At 39.8% G+C, this 9586-nt stretch overlaps 1 pseudogene; it reads left to right on the top strand.

Moving 5' to 3' along the window:
* Positions 1-9586, top strand: part of LOC112070264 (protein phosphatase 1 regulatory subunit 12A-like) — a 77329-nt pseudogene that overhangs the window by 30675 nt on the left and 37068 nt on the right.

The raw sequence follows: 9586 nt of genomic DNA on the forward strand, positions 1-9586 counted from the left end.
AACACCTACCATTCCTTGACACACGTACCTATATTAACACCCTACCATGCTAACACACAGTACTATATTAACACCATACCATCGCTTAACACACAGTGTACGTATATTAACACCTACCATTCATTAACAACCACAAAGTACTATATTAACACCTACCAGTCCTTGTACAACACCAACGTATGTTAACCAACCTTTACCAGTCATTAACACCACAGTACTATATTAACACCTACCATCTTAACACACAGCTACTATATTAACACCTACCATGCCTAACACACAGTACTATATAAACCTACAGTCCTTAACACACAGTACCTATGATTAAACACCTACATCATGTTAACAGCACAGGTACTATATAAACACTTACGGACCACTTAACACACAAGTAAAACCAATATTAACACCTACCGATCCTTAACACACAAGTACTATATTACACGACCATCATTAACACACAGTGTACGTATATTAACACCTACCTCGCTTTAACACACTAGTATATATTAACACCTACCGATCCTTAACACACAGTACTATATTAACACCTTACCCACGTCACAGTACTTTAACATCCACAGATACCCAACTATATTAACACCTACCATCCTTAACACACAGTACATATATTAAGCACCTCCATCACTTACACGACAGTAGCTATATTAAAACCTGTCCATCCTTAACACACAGTACTTATTTAAGCACTACCATCGCTTAACACCACGAGTACTATATTAACACCTTACCATTCCTTTAACACACAGTACTTATTATTAAACACCTACCATCCTTAACACACAGTACGTATATTAATCTACACACGTCTATCAACCATCCTTTAACACACATACTATATTAACACCTACCTCGCTTAACCACAAGTACTATATTTAGCACTACCATCCTTAACCACAACATTATGGAACAGCGCGGTACATACTATATTAACACCTAGCCATTCCTTTAACACCAGTACTATATTAACACCTACCTCTTAACACACAGTACTATACTTAACACGCTACGCGCTTAACACCATCTTATTACACCTTACCTCTTACCCCACAGTCACTATATTAAACACCTACCAGATTGAACACACAGACTATATTATACCACCTACCGTCGTTAACACACGGTACTATATTACACCCGTCTCCTTAACACACGTACGTATATAACACCTACCATCTTAACACACATACTATATTAACACCTACCATCAGTTAACACACAGACTATTAACAGCCTACTCATAAACGACATATTACGACCTCATAACACAGTACTATATTAACACCTTACCATGCCTTAAACACAGTACGATATTAACACCCTACCATGCATTAACACACAGTTACTATATTAAACCTACCATCGCTTAACACACAGTACGTATATGTAACCACCTACCATCCTTAACACACTAGTACTATATTGACACATACCGTCCTAACACACAGTAGACTATTATTAACATACCTCTTAACACACATGCTTTAACAACCTCCTAAACACAAGTACTATATTAACACCTCTACATCGCTGTAACACACAGTAGCTATATTAACAGCCTACCATCCTTAAACCACATTAGTACTATATTAACACTACCATTCTTAACACACAGTACTATATTAACCTGCCTCCTTAACACACGTACTATTTAAACACCTACCATCCTTTAACACACAGACTTATTAAACACCTACCATCCTTAACACACACGTACTTTATTAACACCTACCATCCTTAAAACCACAGTACTATATAAATCCTACCATTCCTTAACACAGTACGTATAGTAAAACACCTTACCATCCTATAACACACAAGTACATGATATTAACACCTACCGTCCTTACACACAAGTACTATTTTAACACCTACCATCCTTAACACACAGTACTATATTAACACCTACCATCTTTAACACACGAGTACTATATTACACACCTACCATGCTTAACACACAGTACTATAATTAACACCTAACCTCCTTACACACAGTACTTAATAACACTACCGGTTAAACACGTAATCCTACCATCCTTACACACAGTACATATGATTAACACCTACCATGCATTAAACACAGTACTATATTAACACCTACCATTGCTTAACCACACAGTACGTATATTAACCGACCATACCGTCTAACACCCACGTATACTATATATAACACCTACCATGCCAACACGACAGTACTATATTAACACCTACCATGCCTTAACACACAGTACTATATTAACACCTTACCGATCGCTGTAACAACCACAGTTACTATATTAACACACAGTACTATATAACGTATAATATAAACACCTTACAGTACTAACACCTGTATCTAACACACAGTACTATATAACACCTACATCTAAACGTCATTAACACACAGTACTTATTAACCACCTACCATCCTTAACACAACAGTACTATATTAACACCTACATCCTAACACACAGTACTATATTAACACCTCCATCCTTAACACACAGTACTATATAAACACCATACCGTCCGTAACACACAGTACTATAATTAACACCTAACCATGCCTTAACACAAGTACTATATTAACATCCTTACCGTCCTTAAACACACAGTACTATATAACACTAACCATCCTTGACCATATGCATCGTTAACACTACCTAATCTTACACACAGATACTATATTAACACCTACCATCCTTAACACACAGTACTATATTAACACACAAGTACTTATATTAACACCTACCATCCTTAACACACAGTACTATATTAACACCACAGTACTATATTAACACCTACCCATCCTTAACACACAGTAACTATATTAACACATCTACCTACATTAAACACAGTACTATATTAACACCTACCATCTAACACACAGTACTATATTACCACACAGTACGTATATTAACACACAGTACTATATTAACACACAGTACTTATATTAACACACAGTACTATATATTAACACAGACTATATTAGCAAACAGTACTATATTACACACAGTACTATATTACAACCCAGTTACTATATTAACACCAGAGTATATTACAACGTACTATTTACCACAGTACTATATTACCACACAGTACTTATACCACTACTAATTACCACACAGTACTATTATTACCACCACAGTACTATATTAACACACGGTACTATATTAACACACATTACTATATTAACACACAGTACTATATTAACCCACAGTACGTATATTACACCTACCATCATTAACACACATACTATATAACACCCCATCGATTAACACACAGTACTTTTAACACCACATCTTAACACACAGTACTATATTAACCCTACCATCTTAACACACAGTACTATTATTAACACCTACCATCATTAACACACAGTACTATATTAACACCTACAATGCTAACACACAGTACTATATTAACACCTACCATCATCTTAACACACAGTACTATATTAACACTACCATGCTTAACACACAGTACTATATTAACAACCTATCATCCTTAAACACACAGTAAACGTATATTAACACCTACCATCCTTAACACACAGTACTATATTAACACACCAGTACCTATATAACAACACAGTACTATATAACACACATACTATTAACACACAGTACTATTTAACACACAGTACTATATTAACACACAGTACTATATCAACACCAGTACTATATTACCACATACTATATTACACACAGTACTTATATTAACACCAGTACTATATTAACACACAGTTACTAATTAACACACAGTACTATATTAACACCACAAGTACTATATTAACACACAGTACTATATTAACACACAGTACTATATTAACACACGAGTACTATATTAACACACAGTACTATATTAACACACAGTCTATAACCAACAGTACTTATATTACCACACAGTACTATATTACCACACAGTACTATATTACCACACAAGTGCTATATTTACACACAGTACTATATTAACACATACTGATATTAACACACAGTACTATTTTATTTAACACACAGTACTATATTAACCACAGTACTATATTAACACCCTACCTCATTAACAACGGTACTATATTACACCTTACCCATCATTACACACAGTACTATATTAACACTACCTCATTACACCACAGTACTATATTAACACCTACCATCATTAACCACACAGTAACGTATATTAAACCTCCATCATTAACACACAGTACTATATTCAACACCTACATGCTTAACACACAGTACTATATTAACACCTCACATCTTAACAACACAGTACTATATTAACACCTACCATGCTAAACACACAGTACTATATTAACACCTACCGATGCCTTAACACACATGTACTAGTTAAACCTACCATCCTTAACCACACGAGTTTACTATATTGAACACACAGTACTATATTAACACACAGGTATTATATTAACACACAGTACTTATATTAACACACAGTACTATATTTAACACCATACAATTAACCACAGTATTCTTAACACACCAGTACTATATTAACACACAGTACATTTAAGGTATATATTACACACAGTACTATATTAACACAACAGTACTATTTTACCACAACAGTACTATATTAACCCAGTACTATATTAACACACAGATATTACCACGTGGAGACTATATTAACACCACAGTACTTATATTAACACGACGTATACTTAACACACGAGTTACGTATTATTAACACACAGTACGATTTTACCACATTATTATAACCACACGTACTTAGTGCCCACAGTACGTATATTAACCCACAAGTACGTATATTAACCCACAGTACTATATTCACCGCTTACACAGTACTATATTAACACCCTATACAGACATACTATTACACACACAGTATCTAGTATTAACACACAGTTACTGATATTAACCACAATATAACAGCAGCGTTATATGACCACGAGTTACTATATTAACCCACAGTACTTATATTAAGCACAAGTACTATATTAACCCACAGTTACTATAGTTAACCCACAGTACTAATATTAAACCCACAGGTACTATATAACCACATCTATATTAACCCACAGTTTACGCACAGTACTATATTAACCCACAGTACTATATTAACACACAGTACTATATTAACACACAGTACTATATTAACACACAGTACATTATATTAACACACAGTACTATATTAACACACAGTACTATATTAACACACAGTACATTATATTAACACACAGTACTATATTATTAACACACAGTCCTTTTGAGAAGCAGCGCGTTTTCTCTGTTCATCATCTTCACCATCAGTTTTTTTTAGGTTATCCAGGAATTGTTATGTTGCCATGTCGACAGTCCTCGGGAAAAGCACAGCACATTTACATTTACATTTAAGTCATTTAGCAGACGCTCTTATCCAGAGCGACTTACAAATTGGAAAGTTCATACATATTCATCCTGGTCCCCCCGTGGGGAATGAACCCACAACCCTGGCGTTGCAAGCGCCATGCTCTACCAACTGAGCCACACGGGACCATTGCGGGACCACTGCGGGACCACATGCTTTCTCTCTTCCTATAAACACAATAACACCTGCTATTGAATTCCATGTCCTATAGTGACATAACACAATCTCATTAGAGCTTCTCCCACTGCAATTGCTGTAATTTAATTCATGGTTAGAATGACTACACCCTTTAAGATTATGAAACTAAATCGTAAATAGGCATAATAATAATGATATATGGCAGAAAAATATGTAAAAATATGTAATATTAGGTTTTTAGATGTATTATGTTGACAAATTGTCAGTGTTGATAATCGAAGGCAAAAGCTGGGGGATTACTATTGTTTTTTACAAGGTGACAAGTTCTCATTAACCATCATCGAATCATCTTTAAAAGGTTTCTGTTAAATAAAAATGTTTCGACCGACTCACCAACAGAGAATACACAGATTATTACTTGCCTTTTCTCAATGTAGCCTTTATTTAATCTCCCCTCTGTCTGTCTGTCTGTCTCTGTCTGTCTCTGTCTGTCTGTCTCTGTCTGTCTGTCTGTCTGTCTGTCTGTCTGTCTGTCTGTCTGTCTGTCTGTCACTTTGTCTCTCTGTGTCTCTCTGTGTCTCTCTGTGTCTCTCTGTGTCTCTCTGTGTCTCTCTGTGTCTCTCTGCGTCTCTCTGCGTCTCACTTTGTCTCTCTGTGTCTCTCTGTGTCTCTCTGCATCTCTCTGCATCTCTCTACTTCTCACTGTGTCTCACTGTGTCTCTCTGCGTCCATGTGAGTGAGTGTCCCTAACTATGTCCGCCTCTCTCTGTCCCCAGGGGTGGATGTAGATCTGGCGAGGAGGGAAGAGGAGCGGGTGATGCTGGCAGATGCCAACGAGGTGCTGGCAGGCAGTGGCATGCTGACACCTCACCCCAACACCAAGGCCACAGCGCTGCATGTGGCCGCAGCCAAGGGCTACATAGAAGTCATGAAGTGAGTCAGCTGCTAGACGGCGAGTCAGGTGATAGTGAGTCAGGTGATAGTGAGTCAGGTGCTAGACGGCGAGTCAGGTGATAGTGAGTCAGGTGATAGTTGGCGAGTCAGGTGATAGTGAGTCAGGTACTAGTCGGCGAGTCAGGGGATAGTGAGTCAGGTGATAGTGAGACGGGTACTAGTCGGCGAGTCAGGTGATAGTGAGTCAGGTACTAGTCGGCGAGTCAGGGGATAGTGAGTCAGGTGATAGTGAGACAGGTACTAGTCGGCGAGTCAGGTGATAGTGAGTCAGGTACTAGTCGGCGAGTCAGGTGATAGTGTGTCAGGTACTAGTCGGCGAGTCAGGTGATAGTGAGTCAGGTACTAAGTCCGGCGAGTCCAGGTGATAGTGAGTCAGGTGATAGTCGGGCGAGTCAGGTGTAGTACGGCGGAGTCAAGGTGATAGTCCGCGAGTCAGGTGATAGGTCGGCGAGGTCAGGTGAATGAGTCGGATGTCGGAGTCAGGGTACGGTGAAGTAGTGAGTCAGGGATAGCCAGTAGTTCCGGGTGGAATAGCCAGTAAGTCGGGTGATAGCCAGTAAGTCGGGTGATAGCCAGTAAGTCGGGTGATAGCCAGTAAGTCGGGTGATAGCCAGGCTGCAGTTTGGAGATCGAGGCAAGGGAATGCTCTCCAAACACGCATTTCCAGCTTCAGTCAGAGTGCTCATTTTAGACAACACCATCGGTCCTAAACTGCAAACCCTTCTGATCCGGGACACGGCCAGAGATAATAACATGAACTGGTGCCACTGGGTCTAGTTTTGTACCACAGTAGACCAGCAAACAGCTGCTGTCAGTCATCCTCCCGTCCTCGTGTCCTAGTGTCCTCCCGTCCTCGTGTCCTCCCGTCCTAGTGTCCTCCCGTCCTCATGTCCTCCTGTCCTCTTGTCCTCCCATCCTCGTGTCCTCTTGTCCTCCCATCCTTGTGTCCTCTTGTCCTCCCATTCTCGTGTCCTCTTCTCCTCCCATCCTTGTGTCCTCTTGTCCTCCCATCCTTGTGTCCTCCCGTCCTGTTGTCCTCGTGTCCTCTTGTCCTCCTCTCCTCCTGTTTGCTCTCTATCCCCTCTATCTATTCAACCTTCTCCCCCCCCCCCCCACAGGGTCCTGCTCCAGTGTGGTCTGGATTTAGACAGTGGTGATGTGGATGGCTGGACCGCCCTGCACGCTGCGGCCCACTGGGGGCAGCAGGAGGTGTGTTCTCTGCTGGCTGACAACATGTGTGACATGGCTACTCTCAACAACGTGGTGAGTGGAGCCCTCCCCCCTCCCCCCCATGAGTGGGAGAAGACATACACTGAGTGTACAAAACATTAAGAACACCCCCCCCACATGCTAATTATCATGTTCTAATCCGAGAGTAAATAGAGTTGATTATATTGATAAAAGTCACCTTGTCCGAGAGAGATTTACACGGTTATCGAAACGTCACGCCTACAGGAAACACAGCCGCCCTTATTTTAAGTGTTTTTAAAATCCCCTATTGGGAAAAATGAGTGGTGGAAAAACGATTTGAACCGTTTCCCTGTTTGACCGCTAGGTTTTATGGGTATTATGACACCTCCACTCTGGGTCTGTATTAGTCTCCCTATGTACCCAGACTCCTCCACTCTGGGGCTGTGTTAGTCTCCCTATGTACCCAGACTCCTCCACTCTGGGGCTGTGTTAGTCTCCCTATGTACCCAGACTCCTCCACTCTGGGGCTGTATTAGTCTCCCTATGTACCCAGACTCCTCCACTCTGGGGCTGTATTAGTCTCCCTATGTACCCAGACTCCTCCACTCTGGGGCTGTATTAGTCTTTCAAATGTATTTATATAGTCCTTCTTACATCAGCTGAAATGTCAGTTGGCTTTTCATAGCCGATCATTAAGAGTATCTCTACCGCTCCTGCTGTCTCTAGAGAGTTGAAAACAGCAGGTCTGGGATAGGTAGCACGTCCGGTGAACAGGTCAGGGTTCCATAGCCGCAGGCAGAACAGTTGAAACTGGAGCAGCAGCACGGCCAGGTGGACTGGGGACAGCAAGGAGTCATCAGGCCAGGTAGTCCTGAGGCATGGTCCTAGGGCTCAGGTCCTCCGAGAGAGGGAAAGAAAGAGAGCAGACTTAAATTCACACAGGACACCGGATAAGACAGGAGAAATTCTCCAGATATAACAGACTGACCCTAGCCCCCTGACACATAAACTACTGCAGCATAAATACTGGAGGCTGAGACAGGAGGGGTCGGGAGACACTGTGGCCCTATCCGACGATACCCCCGGACAGGGCCAAACAGGCCCATTTAAACCCATTAACCCATGTGTGTCCTTGTTCCAGGGACAAACCCCTCTAGAAGTAGCCGATGACGCCCTAGTGGACACTCTGGAGGAGCTAACAAAGAAACAAAATGCTGTGAGTCTCTGTCGCCGTCCTAATGGCATCCTATACCCTATAAAGTGCACTACTATCAATATAAAATATATTTTTGATTTATTTAACACTTTTTTTTTGGTTACTACATGTTTCCATATGTGTTATTTCATAGTTTTGATGTCTTCACTATTATTCTACAATGTAGAAAATAGTAAAAATAAAGAAAAACCCTTGAATGAGGTGTGTCCAAACTTCTTACTGGTACTATATGTCTTCCTGCATATATCTCTGTATATTTACTCTGTATATTTACTCTGTATATGTCTTCCTGTATATTTACTCTGTATATGTCTTCCTGTATATTTACTCTGTATATGTCTTCCTGTATATTTACTCTGTATATTTAACTCTGTATAATGTCTTCCTGTATATTTACTCTGTATATGTCTTCCTATCTGTATATTTACTTTGTATATTTACTCTGTATATGTCATCCCTGTATATTTACTCTGTATATTTTTACTCTATATATCTCTGGGTCTTCCTGTATATTTACTTTGTATATGTCTTCCTGTGTATATCTCTGTATATGTCATCCTGTATATTTACTTTGTATATTTACTCTGTATATGTCTTCGTGTGTATATCTCTGTATATGTCTTCCTGTATATTTACTCTGTATATGTCTTCCTGTGTATATCTCTGTATATGTCTTCCTGTATATTTACTCTGTATATGTCT

The sequence above is a fragment of the Salvelinus sp. IW2-2015 genome, unplaced genomic scaffold (genome assembly GCF_002910315.2).
Source record: "Salvelinus sp. IW2-2015 unplaced genomic scaffold, ASM291031v2 Un_scaffold1270, whole genome shotgun sequence".
Lineage (NCBI taxonomy): Eukaryota > Metazoa > Chordata > Actinopteri > Salmoniformes > Salmonidae > Salvelinus > Salvelinus sp. IW2-2015.